Here is a 21,716-nt window from a genome sequence, read left to right as displayed (position 1 = left end):
CAGTTAACATTACTGTGCTCTATTACTTAATGTCTTACTGCAGCTGCTAGTGAGCATTGGTTACCCTTTAAAATATTACCAGCCAGTTATTTTTTCCTGATTTTTTTAAGCTCTCTTGTCACCAAGAATATGACTCTGTGGTAATATTACACTCTATTTCCAAATTTACTTCAACTGGTTCTATCAGAGATATTTAAATAATTCATTCTAAAGAGCACAAATGACCTGAACCCCTGTCCTTGACTGTCTTTGAGTCTATTTGGGGTTATGTGACCAATACAAAATTTTCTTCTTTTTTCCAACTCCTATAATTTCCCCATATCATAGCCAAGTAAATATAAAGGTTCAAATAGTACTTGACTCCTTTTCAATTAGCCAGAAATAGGTATTCTCAATATTGGCTGAGGATAGCAGGTCTCAATAGTCGAAGTTGATGCTGCTGACTGAAACTGGGGTTATTGTGAAGCATGTGTCTCTCTTGGTTTTTCTCAAGTTGATCTAGTTTCAAGGAGGGTGGCCATATCTGTCTCTTTGATAAAATGTACTGACAACTTTAATGCTGGCACTACCCTAAGCCATCAGGACACACAATGTGCACATCACAGCATAATTCTATGAAACAGATCATCTGCACAATATTCTGTTAGCTACTGAGAAGGATGAACAGAAGTAAAAAATAAAGTATCTGTCACTGAAGCATTAATATCAAATAGAATGGGATGATTATATGAAAGCACAGTAAACAGGTTGTATGAAGGCTTGTGATAAATGGACAAGAGGTCTTTATAAACAAGTAGAAGAATGACTTTTCAGAAGGAGGAGAGAGTGAACACAGGATGATCATCTTGAGCTGGACTCTGAAGAAGAAGGTAAGGAGAGGTGGGCCAAGAGTTTCCACTCTGAAAAGAATACAAAGTGAATCAACACTTCAAGTGTTAAATGTTTGTTATACTGACAAGGCATGGTTAAAAAGAAAGAAAGTTTTTTTTTACATTTATTTTTAACTGGGGGGAAATTGCTTTACAATGTTGTGTTGGTCTCTGTCATGCAACAACACAAATCAGGCATAATTATACATATATCACCTCCCTTTTGAGCCTCCCCTCTTCCCCCATTCCACCTCTCTAAGTCATCACAGAGTGTCAGACTGGACTCCCTGACTTATATACCCTGAGAAAACTGTAATTGAAAAAGAAACATGTACCCTAATGTTCCTAGCAGAGATATAATAACTAGGACATGGAAGCAACCTAGATGTCTATTAACAGATGAATGGATAAAGAAGATGCAGTGCACGTATACAACAGAATATTATTCAGCTATAAAAAATAATGAATTTGAGTCAGTTCTGGTGAGGTGAATGAACCTAGAACCTATTATACAGAGTGAAATAAGTCAGAAAGAGAATATGAATATTGTTTATTAACACATATATATGGAATTGAAGAAAATTCTTATTGAGGAGTAATATAACTTGAAATCAGACATTCTTCCATTTAACAATGGATTTAGAACACCAGTGCAGATTTTGGATTTTATGCTGCACAGAGTTTCTGTGGAGTACTTTAATTTTTTAAAACAATTTATTTACTTTAATTGGAGGCTAGTTATAATATTTTGGTGGATTTTGCTACATATAGACATGAGTCAGCCATGAGTGTACATGTGTCCCTCCATCCTGAACCCCCCTCCCACCTCCTTCCCCACCCCATCCATCTGGGTTGTCCCAGAGCACTGGTTTTGAGTGCCCTGCTTCATGCATCGAGCTTGCACTGATCATCTGTTTTACATTTGGTAATATATATGTTTAATTGTTTTTTTTTTTTCTTTCTTGGTTAATTTTTTTGGTGCCTTCATCAAAGCAATGTTTTAAGGAAGATTTAAAAGTAAAGGCTGACATTAAGATCATTTAAGAGGCTGATGAGTTAATTTAGGTATGATGAGATAAGGGGATGAGCACTGATAGTGTTTATCCAGCAGGTCCCAGACACGTGGGACATTCTTCCAATCTCCTTCCTAACACTGCATGCCTGACCCCTGGTTCTACTCTTCTCCAACTCTACAAATCATATCCACTTTTAAGTTTCAGAACTTTAATCTTGCATGATATTTATATCACTAGGAGATTTATTGTTTTTGTATTTTAATGCAATATTATACATACATATGCCTTATTTCTTAAAATAATTGTCATAATAGTGATTATGGATAAGGTACAATTGTTGTTGTCCAGTCACTCAGTCGTTACTGACTCTTTGCAACCTCATGGAATGCAGCACACCAGGTTTCCTTGTCCCCAGAGCTTGCTCAAACTCATGTCCATTGCCTTGGTGATGCCATCCAAACACCTCATCTTCTGTCGTCCGCTTCTTCTGCCTTCAATCTTTCCCAGCACCAGGCTCTTTTCAAATGAGTCGGTTTTTTCACATCGGGTGGCCAAAGTATTGGAACTTCAGCTTCAGCATCAGTCCTTCCAATGAATATTCAGAATTTATTTCCTTTAGGATTGACTAATTTGATGTCCTTTCAGTCCAAGGGACTCTCAAGAATCTTCGCCAACATACAGTTTAAAACCATCAGCTCTTCAATGCTCAGTCTTCTTTGGGCTTCCCTGGTGGCTTGGATGCTAAAGAATCTGCCCAATGTGGGAGACCTGGGTTGGACTCCTGGGTTGGGAAAATCCCCTGGAGGAGGGAATGCAGTCCATGGAGTCGCAAAGAGTCAGACACGACCAAGTGACTAAGCACAGCACAGCCTTCTTTATGGTTCAACTCTCACATACATATTTGCCTACTGGAAGAATCATAGTTTGCCTAGACAAGCCTTTGTTGGCAAAGTAATGCCTCTGTTTTTAATTCTGTCTAGGTTGGTCATAGCTTTTCTTCCAAGGAGCAAGTGTCTTTTAATTTTGTGGCTTCAGTCACCATCTGCAGTGATTTTGCAGCACAAGAAAATAATGTTTGCCACTGTTTCTGTTGTTTCCACATCTATTTGCCATGAAGTTATGGGACCAGATGACATGATACTAGTTTTTTGAATGTTGAGTATTAAGCTAGTTTTTTCACTCTCATCTTTCAGCTTCAAGAGGCTCTTTAGTTCCTGTTCAGTTTCTGCCATAAGGGTGGTGTCATCTGCATATCTGAAGTTACTGATGTTTCTCCCAGTACAATACTAAACATTTATTTATTGATAAAATAAGTATTATTTTACTTCATTCATATAATTGCCTTAGAGTTAGCTGCTTTTATGTATTTATTTATTTTTAGAAATTAGCTGAGGTTCAGTAATTATCACAATATATCACATCCATATTTGTCTACTGGAAGAATCAGAGTTTGCCTAGACAAACCTTTGTTGGCAAAGCAGTGCCTCTGTTTTTAATATGCTATCTAGGTTGGTCATAGTTTTTCTTCCAAGGAGCTAGTGATATAAATGGCAAAGCCATAAAGAACTTATCAATCTACCAACTGCTATTTATTTCTTTGCTCATGGATTTGTTCTTTCAATTATTCATTCATTTACTCATATTAATTTCATTAATTGACTAGCAGCCTTGATACCAGCCTTGTTCTTGAATTAGGAATATTTCAATGAATAATAATACATGAGATTTTTGTTTTTTGGTGCTTATAGGAGAGCAAGAAGTAAATGCAATCTGTATGTTGAGCTAGTTATACCATCAGTGTACTTGGAAAGCATATTTATTATCTGTCTCCCAGTGTCTTTTTAAATGTATTCTCTTATTCCTGATAAAATGTATATATATTCCAACAATTTAGGGTTGACTTTCTTTTTTTTTTTTAATTTTATTTTATTTTTAAACTTTACATAACTGTATTAGTTTTGCCAAATATCAAAATGAATCCGCCACAGGTATACATGTGTTCCCCATCCTGAACCCTCCTCCCTCCTCCCTCCCCATTCCATCCCTCTGGGTCGTCCCAGTGCACCAGCCCCAAGCATCCAGTATCGTGCATCGAACCTGGACTGGCAACTCATTTCATACATGATATTTTACATGTTTCAATGCCATTCTCCCAAATCTTCCCACCCTCTCCCTCTCCCACAGAGTCCATAAGACTGTTCTATACATCAGTGTCTCTTTTGCTGTCTCGTACACAGGGTTATTGTTACCATCTTTCTAAATTCCATATATATGCGTTAGTATACTGTATTGGTGTTTTTCTTTCTGGCTTACTTCACTCTGTATAATAGGCTCCAGTTTCATCCACCTCATTAGAACTGATTCAAATGTTCTTTTTAATGGCTGAATAATACTCCATTGTGTATATGTACCACAGCTTTCTTATCCATTCATCTTAAAGCTCTCACTGTTTGCAGATGACATGATCCTCTACATAGAAAACCCTAAAGACTCCACCAGAAAATTACTAGAACTAATCAATGACTATAGTAAAGTTGCAGGATATAAAATCAACACACAGAAATCCCTTGCATTCCTATACACTAAAAATGAGAAAACAGATAGGGTTGACTTTCAAGTAATAAAATTTTCTCTTTTAGATAACTAAATTTCTTTCCAACTTCATTGAGAAATAATTGACAGATATAATTTTATGTATTTAGTATCAGCTTCAGCAATATGTGAATCGTGAACTTCCAGATGTTCAAGCTGGTTTTAGAAAAGGCAGAGGAACCAGAGATCAAATTGCCAACATCTGCTGGATCATTGAAAAAGCAAGAGAGTTCCAGAAAAACATCTATTTCTGCTTTATTGACTATGCCAAAGCCTTTGACTGTGTGGATCACAATAAACTGTGGAAAATTCTGAAAGAGATGGGAATACCACACCACCTGACCTACCTCTTGAGAAATCTGTATGCAGGTCAAGAAGCAACAGTTAGAACTGGACATGGAACAACAGACTGGTTCCAAATAGGAAAAGGAGTATGTCAAGGCTGTATATTGTCACCCTGTTTATTTAACTTATATGCAGAGTACATCATGAAAAACGCTGGGCTGGAAGAAGCACAGCTGGATCAAGATTGCTGGGAGAAATATCAATAGCCTCAGATATGCAGATGACACCACCCTTGTGGCAGAAACTGAACAGGAATTAAAAAGCCTCTTGATGAAAGTGAAAGAGGAGAGTGAAAAAGTTGGCTTAAAGCTCATCATTCAGAAAATGAAGATCATGGCATCTGGTCCCATCACTTCATGGGAAATAGATGGGGAAACAGTGGAAACAGTGTCAGACTTTATTTTTCTGGGCTCCAAAATCACTGCAGATGGCGACTGCAGCCATGAAATTAAAAGACACTTACTCCTTGGAAGAAAAGTTATGACCAACCTAGATAGCATATTGAAAAGCAGAGAGAGACATTACCTTGCCAACAAAGATCTGTCTAGTCAAGGCTATGGTTTTTCCAGTGGTCATGTATGGATGTGAGAGTTGGACTGTGAAGAAGGCTGAGTGCCGAAGAATTGATGCTTTTGAACTGTGGTGTTGCAGAAGACTCTTGAGAGTCCCTTGGACTGCAAAGAGATCCAACCAGTCCATTCTAAAGGAGCTCAGTCCTGGTTGTTCATTGGAAGGACTGATGCTGAAGGTGAAACTCCAATACTCTGGCCACCTCATGCGAAGAGTTGACTCATTGGAAAAGACCCTGATGCTGGGAGGGATTGGGGGCAGGAGGAGAAGGGGACGGCAGAGGATGAGATGGCTGGATGGCATCACCGACTCAATGCACATGAATTTGAGTAAACTCCAGGAGTTGGTGATGGTCAAGGAGGCCTGGTGTGCTACGATTCATGGGGTCACAAAGAGCCAGACACAACCAACAGAGTGAACTGAACTGAACTGAATGTGATAATTTTATATACATATACATTGTGGAATGATTAACAACATCAAGACAATTAACATTCTCATCACCTCAAATAATTAGCTTTTTTTGTTTATTTGTTTTACTTGCTTTGATTGAATACTTAAGATTTACTCTTAGCAACTTTCTTTCAAGTATATAATACTGTATTATTAGCTATAGTCATCATGCTGCACATTGGAGCCTCAGAACTTACTCATAACTAAAAATGTGCTGTCTTTGATTTACATCTCTCCATTTCTCCCTCCCACAGCTCTTAGCAACCACCATTCCACTCTGTTTCCATGAAATTGACTTAAAAATGTGTAATATTCTATATGTGGACAATAATATAGTGTCCTTATCTTTTTATGTTTGACTTTCACTCATTATAATGCCCTCCATTTTCATCCATATTGTTACAAATCGCAAGATTTCAGTCTCTTTAAAGACTGAATAATATTCCAGTGCATGTGTATGCATCTGTCACATTTTTTAATCCATTAAACAATTAAAGAACGTTTGCTTCCATATCTTGGATACCATGAATAATGCTTCAATGAATATGGAAGTGTAGATCTCTCTGTGAGATACTGATTTTATTTATTTTGAATATATACCTAGGAGCCAGATGAGCACACTACATAGAAGATTCAGTTCAGTTCATTTCAGTCACTCAGTCGTGTCTGACTCTTTGTGACCCCATGAATCGCAGCACGCCAGGCCTCCCTGTCCATCACCAACTCCCGGAGTTCACCCAAACTCACGTCCATTGAGTTGGTGATGCCATCCAGACATCTCATCCTCTGTTGTCCCCTTCTCCTCCTGCCCCCAATCCCTCCCAGCATCAGAGTCTTTTCTAATGAGTCAACTCTTCGCATGAGGTGGCCAGAGTATTGGAATTTCAGCTTCAGCATCAGTCCTTCCAATGAACAACCAGGACTGATTTCTTTTAGAATGGACTGGTTGGATCTCCTTGCAATCCAAGGGGCTCTCAAGAGTCTTCTCCAACACCACAGTTCAAAAGCATCAATTCTTCGGCACTCAGCCTTCTTCACAGTCCAACTCTCACATCCATACATGTGAAAAACCATAGCCTTGACTAGACAGACCTTTGTTGGCAAAGGAATGTCTCTGCTTTTCAATATGCTATCTAGGTTGGTCATAACTTTTCTTCCAAGCAGTAAGTATCTTTTAATTTCATGGCTGCAGTTACCACCTGCATTGATTTTGGAGCCCCAAAAGATAAAATCTGACACTGTTTCCCCATCTATTTCCCACGAAATATGAGATGATGAGAGAAATATGTCTAAGGAAGAGGGTAAGATCCAGAGTTCATCAGCTACCTCCTCATTTAATCTTTCTATTATATAATGTCTTCCTAGCCTCTCAAACTTTGTTCGTATACTGGAGTTGAATGATCCTTTGAGGGTACCAAACAGTTTTCTTTTTTTTTCCTGCCCTCCTTTTACAAGTCCTGTGGATAGCTTTGCCCCTTACTTTAGAATAGAACATTTATTGCCCTTGGGCTTCAGTTTTAGTCTATTATTATGATAGATATACAAACAAGTTCAAATAATAATAATCACTATTAAGAATATTAGATGTTATGTAGGAGAAAGGGATGTGGAGAACAGCATTAAGTGGTCAGGGGAATATCTCTGAAGGAATAGTATTTAATAGAACCCTGACTGACTAGAAGATAGTAAAGCAAAGATCCAGGCTGATAAAGATTTAAAGGCCCTGACAATAGAATTGTACTCCCAGATTCAAAGAGCAGAAATAAATCATGTAATGCTGGGGTAAACCCTGAATGGAAGAAAAAAAAAAAAAAAAAAAGAACTGTGGGACAATAATTCCCAATTCTAGCATGCATCCATGTTAGAAGGATTAATGACATGAAGGATTGTTATTAATAATATACCAATTCCTGGGTTCCATCCCAGAGATTCTGACCTAGAGTTGAAGCTGTTTCCAGGTGGCACTGCTAATCAGAAGTGCTACAGGTTGGATAAAAAGCAAAAAGCCAGATAAATGATTTGAAATATTATTTTAATTAATTGGAAAAAAATTAAGGCAGTAGAGGACCATGATCTAATTTTTAAAATTTAACAATGACTCTGGCTTCTTTTGAACAAACATACTATAGAGATTAGTAGGTAGGTGGAGGGTGAGGAAGGACATTCACAAGGCTACTTGTTTTATTCTAGCAAAGAATGATAATGGTTTGTAGGGGTATGGCAGTGATACAGTTGTAGAGAAGTAGTAGAACTAGAAATATATTCTGGATAGTGTGATCACAAGAATGGATTATGCATTGGTGTAAGTAGAGGAATCCTCTCTAAAACCTAGACTAGGACTATATCTAATTGTTTTTATTTGTTGGTTTGTTTAGGGACCTGGGTTCGATTCTTGGGTTGGGAAGATACCCTGGAGAAGGTAATGGCAATTCACCCCAGCACTCTTGCCTGGAAAATCCCATGGATGGAGGAGCCTGATAGGCTACAGTCCATGGGGTTGCAAAGAGTCGGACAGGACTGAGCGACTTCACTTTTGTTTAGGGATAAACATTACATTTAACACTGCCTTTATCTCAGCATAGTACCTGGCATATGGTTTAGACATAGTGAGCACTTAGTAAAGAAGAAGACTGAATCAAACAAGACAAGTGATCTGTATATTAATAGTCCACTAAATACAGTTTGTGGTATTTTAAAATATAAATAAAGTACATTAAATCAGGTATAATCCAGAAACTTTTACGAAGCAAACTCAAGTGGAATTTGAGAACATTTGGGGAAGGTAAACACAATGGAGTTTGAGAATGGATTAATCTAGGAAATGTTAAAGGTTGATTTTACCTATTTCTATGGAAAGCGATCAGCCCTAGGATTTCTTTGGAAGGAATGATGCTAAAGCTGAAACTCCAGTACTTTGGCCACCTCATGCGAAGAGTTGACTCATTGGAAAAGACTCTGATGCTGGGAGGGATTGGGGGCAGGAGGAGAAGGGGACAACAGAGGATGAGATGGCTGGATGGCATCACTGACTCGATGGACGTGAGTCTGAGTGAACTCCGGGAGTTGGTGATGGACAGGGAGGTCTGCTGTGCTGTGATTCATGGGGTCGCAAAGAGTCGGACACGACTGAGCGACTGAACTGAACTGAACTGATGGAAAGCACAGCAGTAACAATTTTATTTCACTGGAGAAAGAAAGAAAAGGCTTTGGATAAGCCTGAGGCTTTTGGCCCAGAGCATATAGCACAGTGAACTCAACCTTTGCATCTTTCTCTTTTCCAACAATACTTGTCTTTATACTTCAGGTTAAGGTAAACATCAAGATCAGTGTCAGACTTAAACCATGAATAAAAGAAAAAAAAATTGGGCATACATAGTACATCTAAAATTTTTATTTATGATGAGAGATATGACACGAGATATAGATATCTAAAAAAGAGATTATGAGTAAAACAATCTCAGATTTTAGGGTCATGTGGCAACTTCATACATCTTTTCTCACTCTCTTTTGTTTTGTACTTGCCACCCTAATGAGCTCTGCTACAGTGTTATCCTCACTGTGCTCAGCTGTTTAGAGTTCTCAGTAAAGCAATTTAGTGTTGATCTCATTAAGGAACAAGATTTTGTTAATATCAAACTCTCAGGAAAATTATGGAACTTATTTTCTCAAGTTTACTTACAAAATGTTAGATAACTATCTAAAAGGGATTGAAAATGTAGTTCTTTAAGGACATCTTACAAGGGCAACACAATTCTATCCCATTGTTAATATGTCCTTCTTTTGGGGACTTAAATTTCTAAATTGAGTGTATAGGATTTATAGAGGTAGGGCTATTTACCTCAACATATAAGCCTCAAAATTATGATTTTGAGTAAAAAGGCAGAAGTTGCCCCAAATCACCCAGATTGTCATCTCTAAAATTGTAGCACATTAAAAAGCACAGAAAAAATGTTTTTATATATTTTCTATTGGCCTATAATTTTCCTTTTAAAGGAACATCCAATGTTTATTCTTTCAATTAGATCTTGATCTGGGAAATATTGAGGACAAAATTAAAAGTTGTAAAATTAAAGAACTAATTAATCAACCTAAATCCTATTGTAGCAGTCACTATAGTGTGTATATCCTAAGTGTCTTTGAACTCACAAAAGCCCAAATAAATGTGGAAAAGCAGATAGGAAATCAGAGATAATGACACTGTTGAGTATTATAAGAGTGTATGTGTGGATCACTAAAATAATAATTTAATACCTAAGGAAAGGAAAATTTTTTTCTAACGAAAGATATCAGGAAGATTTAATGGAGAATGTAAGTATGTTTGCTCACTTTTTGTGCTGTATCCAAAAGAATAGGAAGCAAATAACTAGGAATAATGGAGAACGTTCTACCAGAGCTTCCCTGGTAGATCGATAGTAAAGAATCCACCTGCAATGTGGGAGACCTGGATTCAGTCCCTGGGTTGGGAAGACCCCCTGGAGAAGGGAAAGGCTACCCACTCCAGTATTCTGGCCTGGAGAACTCCATGGACAGAAGAGCCTGGAGGGCCACCATTCATGAGTCACAAAGGGTAGGACAATGACTGAGCAACTTTCAGTTTCACTTCATTCCATGCAGCATCCTACTGAGTGAAGGTGGAAAGGACTTTTCTTGTTTAGGAGAAAGTGAGTATTTCAGCTTGTTTCTAACAGAGAGTTTGTGGAGGAAAGAAACTGTAAATAACACAGAAAGATTAGATAATGCCAAATCGTGGATGACATTGAATGTTGGCACAAGGATTCTGAACTTTATTTTGTGAAGAGTAGATGGAATTTCTGAAATGCAAATCTATAAAGGCAAAACTGGCAAAGGAGGAGAAAGGGACCTTTATTCTTCTTTCCCTCCTTTCCTTTCTTTGCGTAAAAATGTTTAATGTCACAGTCAACTAAGCTTTGAATCTTACTTAGAAAGGCAGATTTCTCTCTTTAAACATAGCATGAATTGAATTTCTTGGGGATGGTTTTGATCCCTGTCTCCTGTACAATGTCACGAACCTCAGTCCACAGTTCATCAGGCACTCTATCAGATCTAGTCCCTTAAATCTATTTCTCACTTCCACTGTATAATCGTAGGGGATTTGATTTAGGTCATACCTGAATGGTCTAGTGGTTTTCCCTATTTATTTCAATTTAAGTCTCATTTTGGTAATAATGAGTTCATGCTCTGAGCCACAGTCAGCTCCCAGTCTTATTTTTGCCGACTGTATAGAGTTTCTCCATCATTGGCTGCAAATAATATAATGAATCTGATTTTGGTGTTGACTATCTGGTGATGTCCATGTGTAGAGTATTCCCTTGTGTTGTTGGAAAAGGGTGTTTGCTATGACGGGTGCATTCTCTTGGTGAAACTATTAGCCTTTGCCCTGCTTCATTCTGTACTCCAAGGCCAAATTTGCCTGTTACTCCAGGCAAATTTCTTGACTTCCTACTTTTGCATTCCAATTCCCTATAATGAAAAGGATATCTGTTTTGGGTATTAGTTCTAAAAGGTCTTGTAGGTCTTCATAGAACCATTCAACTTCAGCTTCTTCAGCATTACTGGTAGGGGCATAGGCTTGGATTGCCATGATATTGAATGGTTTCTGTCATTTTTGAGATTGCATCTAAGTACTGCATTTTGGACTCTTGTTGACTATGATGGCTACTCCATTTCTTCTAAGTGATGCTTGCCCACAGTAGTAGATATAATGGTCATATGGGTTAAATTCACCCATTCCAGACCATTTCTGTTCACTGATTCCTAAATTGTTGATGTTCACACTTGCCATCTCCTGTGTGACTTGCCTTGATTCATGGACCTAATATCCCAGGTTCCTATGCAATATTGCTCTTTACAGCACTGGACCTTGCTTCTATCACCAGTCACATCCACAACTGGGTGTTGTTTTTGCTTTGGCTTTGTCTCTTCATTCTTTCTGGAGTTATTTCTCAACTGATCTCCGGTAGCATATTAGCCACCTACTGACCTGTGGAGTTTATCTTTCAGTGTCCTATCTGTTTGCCTTTTCATACTGTTCTAGGGGTTCTCAAGGCAAGAACACTGAAGTGGTTTGCCATTCCCTTCTCCAGTGGACCACATTTTGTCAGAACTCTCCAACACAACCTGTCCATCTTGGGTGGCCCTACCCAGCATTGCTCATAGTTTCACTGAGTTAGACAAGGCTGTGGCCAATGTGATTCAAATAGTTAGTTTTCTATAACTATGGTTTTCATTCTGTCTGCCATCTGATGGAGAAGTATAAGAAACTTATGGAAGCTTCCTGATGGGAGAGACTGATTGAGTGGGAAGCTGGGTCTTGTTCTGATGGGCAGGGCCATGCTCAGTAAGTCTTTAATCCCATTTTCTGTTGATGGGTGGAGGTGTGTTCACTCCTTGCTATTTACCTGCAAGAAAGCAAAATGGCTGTCTGAGGAGGACTTATAAACAGCTGTCATTAGAAAAGAAGTGAAAACCAAAGAAGAAAAGGAATTTTCTCCTTTTCTATACCCATCTGAATTCAGAGTTCCAAAGAATAGCAAGGAGATATAAGAAAGCCATCCTTAGTGATCAATGCAAAGAAATAGAGGAAAACAATAAAATGGGAAAGACTAGAGATCTCTTCAAGAAAATTAGAGATACCAAGGAAACATTTCATGCAAAGATGGGTTCAATAAAGGACAGAAATGGCATGGACCTAACAGAAGTAGAAGATATTAAGAAGAGTTTGCAAGAATAGACAGAAGATCTGTACAAAAAAGGTCTCCATGACCTAGATAATGACGATGATGTGATCATTCACCTAGAGCCAGACATCCTAGAATGTGAAGTCAAGTGGGCCTTAGGAAGCATCATTATGAACAAAGCTAGTGGAGGTGATGGAATTCCAGTTGAGCTACTTCAAATCCTAAAAATGATGCTGTGAAAGTGCTACACTCAATATGCCAGCAAATCTGGAAAACTCAGCAGTGGGCACAGTACTGAGAAAGGTCAGTTTTCATTCCAATGCCAAAGAAAGGCATTGCCAAAGAATGCTCTAACTACTGCACAATTGCACTCATCTCACACGCTGGTAAAGTAATGCTCAAAAATCTCCAAGCCAGGCTTCAACAGTAAATGAACCGTGAACTTCCAGATGTTCCAGCTGGATTTAGAAAAGGCAGAGGGATCAGAGGTCAAATTGCCAACATCCGCTGAATCACCAAAAAAGCACGAGTTCCAAGAAAACATCTATTTCTGCTTTATTGACTATGCCAAAGCCTTTGACTGTGTGCATCACAATAAACTGGAAAATTCTTCAAGAGATGGGCATATCAGACCACCTGACCTGCCTCTTGAGAAATCTGTATGCAGGTCAGGAAGCAAAATTTAGAACTGGACATTGAACAGCAGTCTGGTTCCAAATAGGAAAAGGAGTACATCAAGGCTATATATTGTCACCCTGCTTTTATAACTTATATACAGAGTACATCATGAGAAACACTGGGCTGGATGATGCACAAGCTGGAATCAAGATTGCTGGTAGAAATACCAAAAACCTCAGATATGCAGATGATACCATCCTTATGGCAGAAAGTGAAGAAGAACAAAAAAGCCTCTTGATGAAAGTGAAAGAGGAAAGTGAAAAAGTTGGCTTAAAGCTCACCATTCAGAAAACTAAGATCATGGCATCCAGTCCCATCACTTCCTGGCAAATAAATGGGGAAACATTGGAAACAGTGGCAGACTTTATTTTAGGGGCTCCAAAATCACTGCAGATGGTGACTAAAGCCATGAAATTAAGACACTTTCTCCTTGGAAAGACAGTTATGACCAACCTAGGCAGCATGTTAAAAAGTAGAGACATTACTTTGCCAACAAAGGTCTTTCTAGTCAAGGCTATGGTTTTTCCAGTAGTCATGTATGGGTGTGAGAGTTGGATTATAAAGAAAGCTGAGCACCAAAGAATTGATGCTTTTAACTGTGTTGTTGGAGAAGACTCTTGAGTGTCCCTTAGACTTCAAGGAGGTCCAACCAGTCCATCCTAAGTGAAATAAGTCCTGAATATTCATTTGGAGGACTTATGATGAAGCTGAAACTTCAATCCTTTGGCCACCTGATGGGAAGAGCTCACTCATTTGAAAGGACCCTGATGCTGGGAAAGATTGAAGGCAGGAATAAGAGGGGACGACAGAGGATAAGATGATTGTATGGCATCACCAACTCAATGGATATAAGTTTGAGTAAACTCCAGGGGTTGGAGATGTACATAGAGGCCTGGCATGCTGCAGTCCATGGGGTCATAAATAGTTGGACACCACTGAGTGACTGAACTGAACTGAACTGATGATTTGAGCTGATTTCTAGAGGGTCCCCGATAACAAAGAAAGTACCAAATGTGATGAACAAAAAAGGTTATTAATGACCACTGTGCTGACACTAAAAATAAGATTATTTGATAAAACTCTCATTTGAGAGCTAATCTATTTTAGAGTTAAAATGTGTTAACTGTAACCCCCTTTCAAATTGCATCCAGTTCAGGACATCTCCTTATAAATTGCACCCTATTTCTTGTCTCTATCAGACTGATCCAAACTTATGACTCCAAACTTTGTTGGCTCCTTCTTGTGACAGGAAAATAAACTTTGCCCCTGGGATACCAAACTTTGGAGAATGTCATTCAGTTCATCTTGAGAAACCACAACACCTCATCATTTTTTTTCACTGAAATCAGTTTATGGAGAAATGTTTCTATCCACTCATCTTTTAGCTATTCAGGTTTGAACATGTGAAGTTTTCAATTATGATTCATACCAGGAGTGGGATTTTTTGAACATCCCCAAGCCCCTTAAATTGGTTTCCTTCTCACCCTCTCCATCACCTCCTTTCCTGTTGAGATTAAGGAATGTATAAAATACAACCTGTTAGTGCCAGGAGGGATTACTACTATATATTATCACTCACAGCTCATTAACCTCGAAGCCCTGCTAACTAAGAAAATCCTCTCTAATGAGGTTTCCCTTGACTGCACTAAAGAACAAAAGGTCTAAAAGTTTTCCCTATTACCAATGTTCCTCAAATTATTGCACTGTAATTAAAATGTAACTTTAAGGCCAAAGAAGAAGAAGAAAAAAAAAGCTTAAATTTGATTTAAACTCTGAAAAAGACCTTTAGAAAACTTCTGCTTTGTCCTTTGGTATCAACTAAGCCATAGGAAACCATTCAATTTGGGACAGATGATTTTTCTTATTCTACCTGGATTGTCCCAGGATGAGGGGACACATGTGCACCTGTGGCTGATTCATGTCGATGTCTGGCAAAAACCATCACAATATGTAAAAAAATTAGACTCCAATTAAAATTAATTATTATTTTTTAAAGAAGTAAGCATGGATCCATATCATTCAGACTGAAATAATTTTGTAATATAGAAAGTAAAAGTATATTTCTTACCTTAGTGATCTAAACAGACTGTCTTTTGGTAAAGTAATCCCCTAAATAATAACACAAGTCTACTGTTTTTGATGGAGAAGGCAATGGCACCCCACTCCAGTACTCTTGCCTGGAAAATCCCATGGATGGAGGAGCCTGGTAGGTTGCAGTCCTTGGGGTCGCTAAGAGTTGGACATGACTGAGCAACTTCACTTTCACTTTTCACTTTCACTTCTCACTTTCATGCATTGGAGAAGGAAATGGCAACCCACTCCAGTGTTCTTGCCTGGAGAATCCCAGGGACACGGGTGCCTGGTGGGCTGCCATCTATGGGGTCACACAGAGTCGGACACAACTGAAGTGACTTAGCAGCAGCAGCAACTGTTCTTGACAGTGAGAGACCTAGAAACCAGAATTGAGACTAGCAAATTGATGGGTACTGGTCTATTTCTTATTTAGAGCCCTAGAGTTAGGGTTATCTGTATGGTTGCATCACTAGAATCCTAAGGAGTAGAGATGTAGGTAAAACAAACAGAAGGAGCTGTATTCCCAGGAGAAATTTATAATCTGGTGAAGTAGCTAGAATTAAGTATCCTCACCTCTGAGCTTTGAGTTTTTAAATGCCCAAAATGCAAATAATAATTACCTCTTTTAGCTTCCTTGGAAGCCTGATTTATGTGTGTAGTGTATCCTCAGAGGAACAGACTAAAGAGTTAGGGACTTGGTTTGGAAAATGAAGGCTGAGAGGAGAATAAAACTACTGCTTCTAAAATGGTGAAGGGACCAGCTTGAGGGAATACAACCTTGACCACTGAATCCTAGAAGACTAATTAATAAGCTAAGACTCTTGAAACTCAAGCAATTTAATTTTAAAACATTAAAGACAAGTCTTACTCCACAAAGGAAGAGTAAATACATGACATTCATTAAGCAAAAATACTTGCAATTTGAAAAGCGAGAGAAAACATCCAAATTTGAACCAAATTCTCATAACAAAGTTCTAATGGATACTAAAATATAGGACACATCCCCAGTCTTAGCATTCAGGTCAAAAAGAGAAACCTATGAACCATCCTATAGTGCAGCAAGAAACTTCTGGGTTATGAATATCACTGGATACACTCATGGTTTCCTTGTAACTGCAGAAATTGTCTGTTAAGAGATAATTCTAAAGCAATACAATGAGAGATGTCTTCACTGTGTGCTTGTGAGGGGGAAAGGTAAAAATGAAATAAAAGGAAGCCATGCTAAACTCTAATCACTTATACCACTGGCTTTGTACGCACAGATTCTTGAATTAAAACAGTTTCTTCAAAGTACAAAAAAGTAATGAAAATTGAAAGACAAACTTTCCTCCTGTCAAAGAGTTTGAAATTTGTTGCATTTTGTTTAAAAAATGGACTGTAATCCCAAAACATTCATTCAAGTCGTAGTGTTAATGCTAATTTATACTAATACAAGAAACTGATTTGTCCACACTGGGTTAAAATATCTTTATGCTATATAAGAGATAGAAATACCCATCTTTTCTATCACCAGATAATTTTTAAAACTACATATAATTAAATATAAATATATTCATAATAAAACATAATTTTAAATAAAAATGCAGTTGATATAAAACTGACAGAAATTTTAATAAACAAGACTAAAACTAAGTATGATAAACACTATGGAAGTGTTTTGAAAAGTAAAACAAACTCTACAAGCACTGCTGCTGCTACTGCTAAGTAGCTTCAGTCGTGTCCGACTCTGTGCAACCCCAGAGATGGCAGCGCAGCAGGCTCCCCCATCCCTGGGATTCTACAAGCACTATACAAATGCAAAATATATCTGGTAGTAACATTGTTAACACAATTCAGATATTTTCCCTCTGTTCTACTTAAGGCGTTTGTTGTTGTTGTTGTTGTTGTTGTTGTTGTTGTTGTTTTAAGACAAAAGAAAATGGAGTCACAACTACAACAAGCCCAAAGACTTTATGTGCTATTCCTATACTTTAAAACTTAAGCTTAAAAACTTAAGCAAATGTTTATAACAGTTTCAGCCTTGGAATTATAGAAATCCTGAATATCTGAAGCCTACCATAGGTGAACCTAAGGTTTATGAGAAGAGTCCAATTAATTCTTTAGTTAGAACGAACAGAATATGTTAGCCATAATATAGTCAGAGCTGCCATTTTGCCATTGAGCCCTAGTACATGATGTAAACAATAGGGATTTGGTAGAACGGGGCTCCTCCATCAGGAATAGAAACTGCCTTCACCAAACCCAGGACCGCCTTAGGTACCTAGAGTGATTCTCTAAAGGTTATCATGGCCCTTGCTTTACAGCTGCTTTTAATTTTCTATAGAAACAGCCAACTGTCCCCAAATGATTAGAATCCAATATAAGAAGCTGTGCAATTAAGTACTAGTTTTGTAAGGCAAATTTTAATGAGTTAGAAAGGAAAAAAAAATATGAGAAATTATAGAGTGGCAGAAAAAGTTAGGTAGCCTCCAAATATTTATATTTCCCATTCTTTTTTTTTTTTTTCCTTTGCATAGTCAGTTGTAGCAGGAGGCAGATGCCCAGCTGGAGTATTCCCCAGCCCTCTTACATGCAGGGATTACCATGTGGCTAGAAGTGGAATGCAGGCATGCCTTCTTTCCAGTCTCATACCTACCACTGACTGGCGTTTATTACAGAACCCCCCCAAAAATAGGAGAAGGTGGAACTAAGGGGTACAAGACTCCTCGGCCTCTGGTTCACAGCTCAGAGGAAATCCACCTGCAGACCCAGAACACCTGCACCGGTCTCCTGCCTACATCTTTTATCATGATAAGCTAGCATTTATTTGGAGGTCTATTTGTTTAGTAACTAGATTCCCCAACTATTTCATTGGCTGTTAAACACAAAATAAATTGGATATAATTGTTCATTAGGTAGAATTCCCAAAAGAATGTATTGCAGAGTTAATTTTCACAGAGCAACAAAATATGAGCCAATTTACCAAAATTGATAGCTTGAGGGAACTATTTCTTCCATAAAATGAAGGTATAGCTACAGGAATTAAAATGATTCACAAAAAGTAAGAAACAGAGGTCCAACCCAGAATTTAATCATTTTTGACAACCTTCTGAGTAGAGTGTAAACTAGAAAATTCTCAGTCAGCACAATGGCCCATGTTCCAAAGACCAGCTAAGGGTTCCACCTAAGCTTGTCTCCTGTACCTTCTGAGATGCTCATAAGTCCTAGAGAGAGGACTAAGACTGATGCAAAATTAAGAGTTTAGGGCAAGATCCAAGGCAGACAGCACAGAATTTCCTGGCCTTGAGAAATGCAGAATAAGACCAAAAGAAGTAAAAGAAAAAGCACAAAATCTGAATGATACATTCAGATACAATTTAAGGGGCAAATGGTGGGGATGTAGTTTTTATTTTAGAAACAGTTTTTTTCTAAAATGAGTGCTGCCTTTCCCTGAGGAATAACACTGAAAGGGAATAATGATGGTAGGTTTAATCCCTTTTAGGGCAGGGCCCAAGAAGTACTTTATGTCTGCATGTATCTGGGTTGCATCTGCAGAAAGATCTATTCCCAAGCTCACTGATCTGGTTGCTAGGGAGAGTCTGTTCTTTGAAGACTATGATTCAAGGCTTCAGTTCTTTGCTGGCTATTGGCTAGAGGTTGCCCTAGTTCCTTACCATGTGGGCCTCTATAAGAAGATACCTGGCTTTATCAGTGCCAGCAAGATAGCAAGTCTACCAGGAGAATGGAAGCCCTAGTCTTATATAGCTGAATCACATATGATGTATCACATTGTGATCATATCACATTCACATATGATTCATCATATGTGAATCACATTACATGTGATGTAGCATCACATCACTTTTACCATATTCTATGCATTAGAAGTAAGTCACCAGGTCTAGCCCATACTTAAGGGTGGAGAATTGCAGAGGACATGAATACCCTGACTCAGGGATCATATTGGGAGCCACCTCTGACAAACAGCATAATAACATAATAAAATCACAATGACAATACCATGTTGTTCCTTCTAAAATTCACAGAAAAGCAGTTACTGAATAAAAGTTATTCCATCACTGTCAGCCAACTGGAAGGTGAGAGCATCTTGTGACATATAAGGGGAAAGAACGTTGTCAAGACTACTAGAAGAAGATAATTTAAACTTAATGTTTACCTTAGCATAAATATGTGACAGAAATCTCAAAAAAAAATTTGTCAGCTAGAATTTTTTAAGCCCATAGAGGGAAGTTAAATAGGGAGAAACTGTATTCCTTTTATTTTTTTTTCTTCTAAATTTTATTCAAGTATAGTTGATTTACAACACTGCTAATTTGTGCTGTACAGAAAATTGACCCACATATACATATGATTTTCTGTTATGGTTTATTATGGGATATTGAATATAGTTCCCTATACTAATCAGTAGGACCTTGCTGTTTATCCATTCTATACATACTTGTTTGTGTCTGCTAATGCCAAACTCCCAATCCATCCCTCCTCCACTTTACCCCTTGGCAACCAGAAGTCTATTCGCTATGTCTGTGATTCTGTTTTGTGAGTAAATTAATCTGTTTCTTATTTTAGATTCTACATGTAGATGGATAGTCTACACTCTATGTGTGAACTTCAAGTCCTTTTTACTCTGCTGTAGCTTTCCTTATGACTTTCTTGGTTATGTTTCTGAAATGAGTCTGTGAGCTTCTCCAATTCCTTCTCATGTCTAAATTTGTCTTATGTCATTTTATGTTATTATAAAATTTTTACTTAAGATTATATTCATTGTGTTTTGTACCTGAACTAAAAAATTGCTGATTTGGTTTATCATTTGGTACTGGTTTTTATAATCCTTATCTGTTCCCAAATGTCTGAGAGTCATTTTGCTGACTATTATAAGAAAGGACAAATTGAGAACAATTCCAGGCACAAGAAACAACAGTAGACAATGCATGGATGATGGAATAAGTGAATAACTGAGAGGTAACTCACCTACCTTGAAATGAATAAGATGAAAATATGGTGAAATGATTTGTATTACTCTACAACATCTTCACATCATGATGATATATTGTGGTGATTTGATTTAGCTTAGAATAGTTGAGCTGACTTGCTTGTGCTCACGCTCAGACACTCATGTGTCCAACTCTTTGCGACCTCATGGACTGTATCCTGCCAGACCCCTCTGTCCATGAAATTTTCCAGGCAAGAAATTTGGAGTGGGTTGCTATTTCCTACTCCAGGTGATCTTCCTAACCCAAGAATTGAACCCTTGTCTCTTGTGTCTTCTATATTCACAGATGGATTCCTTACCACTGCACCACCTGGGAAGCAATTGCTGTCACTTGTTTTTCTTGATTTTGTTCAGAGGCTGGAAGTACATCACAACAAGCTTTCATAAGTGGTTTTAATATGCAAAATCACTGCACTACTTTCTTTGTGCTAAAAATGTCACCTTGATATTGTCTGGGTCCTACTTTCCAAGGTGTTTGGTAACCTGCCCTTTTAAAATGGTTTGACACGGTGTGAGCTGAAAATTCCAAAGTGAATTTGGTGGCTATTTGCTATCTGGATATCCCATGAATATCTTTTCCAATAGAAAAATTCTTTCAGGAAGCGAAGATTAGAAGCTTAATACTGTTGGAAATAAGATAATTTTTAAAGATCAAGGATTGATAAATCAGGAAAACTTTCAGGAAGCAACCTACTTATGGAAATGAACTAAAAGGAAGGCATTCTATTTATGCCAGTGCATAAAATACGCTACCCAAAACAGGGGAGTTTTAAAGCTTTTTAAAACAATGCCTTGAAATCAGCAGTTAAAAGACTTTTTTTTTTTTTTTTTAAAGTAAGTATCATTGTTTTCCATTGACATCCATGTTTATAAGAAATCTGCTGCAAACCTATTGGCAATAAATATCTCCTGTCCCTGAATTTATAAGTCTCATTGATTCCTTACATTTGGTCACTGTATACAGAATCAAATGGAAACTTTGACAGGAATCTGCTCTATATCTTAAACCATCTTTTCACCGTTTGCATGTGATTGGAAAATATATTGATTACAAAGTCATTATCAGTGGATGTTGTGTTCACAAAGTACAAGAATTAGTTCCGTGCCTGAAAGCACCCTCCACCCAAGTTCATCAAAGCCTTCCACTATCTGGGTTTACAATGTACATTTGTTTAAGATAATTTTTAATTCTGAAAGAATCACTTGAACATGTGTTACAATGGTCAGCAAACTTTCCTGTAATGGGTCAGATATTAAATATAGAAATATGGCTTTGTGGACCATATGCCTTAGTCTCAACTACTCCACTCCACTGGAGGAAAACAAAGGTAGCCATTGACCACAGGTAAACAAACAAGCATGGTCTTGCCCCAGGCAAACCCTTTATATGTGGGCAATAAAATTTGAACTTCACAAATTCTCAAGTATCATG

The sequence above is a fragment of the Bubalus bubalis genome, chromosome 22 (assembly GCF_019923935.1).
Source record: "Bubalus bubalis isolate 160015118507 breed Murrah chromosome 22, NDDB_SH_1, whole genome shotgun sequence".
NCBI lineage: Eukaryota > Metazoa > Chordata > Mammalia > Artiodactyla > Bovidae > Bubalus > Bubalus bubalis.
Note: the sequence above shows the minus strand (reverse complement) of the source record.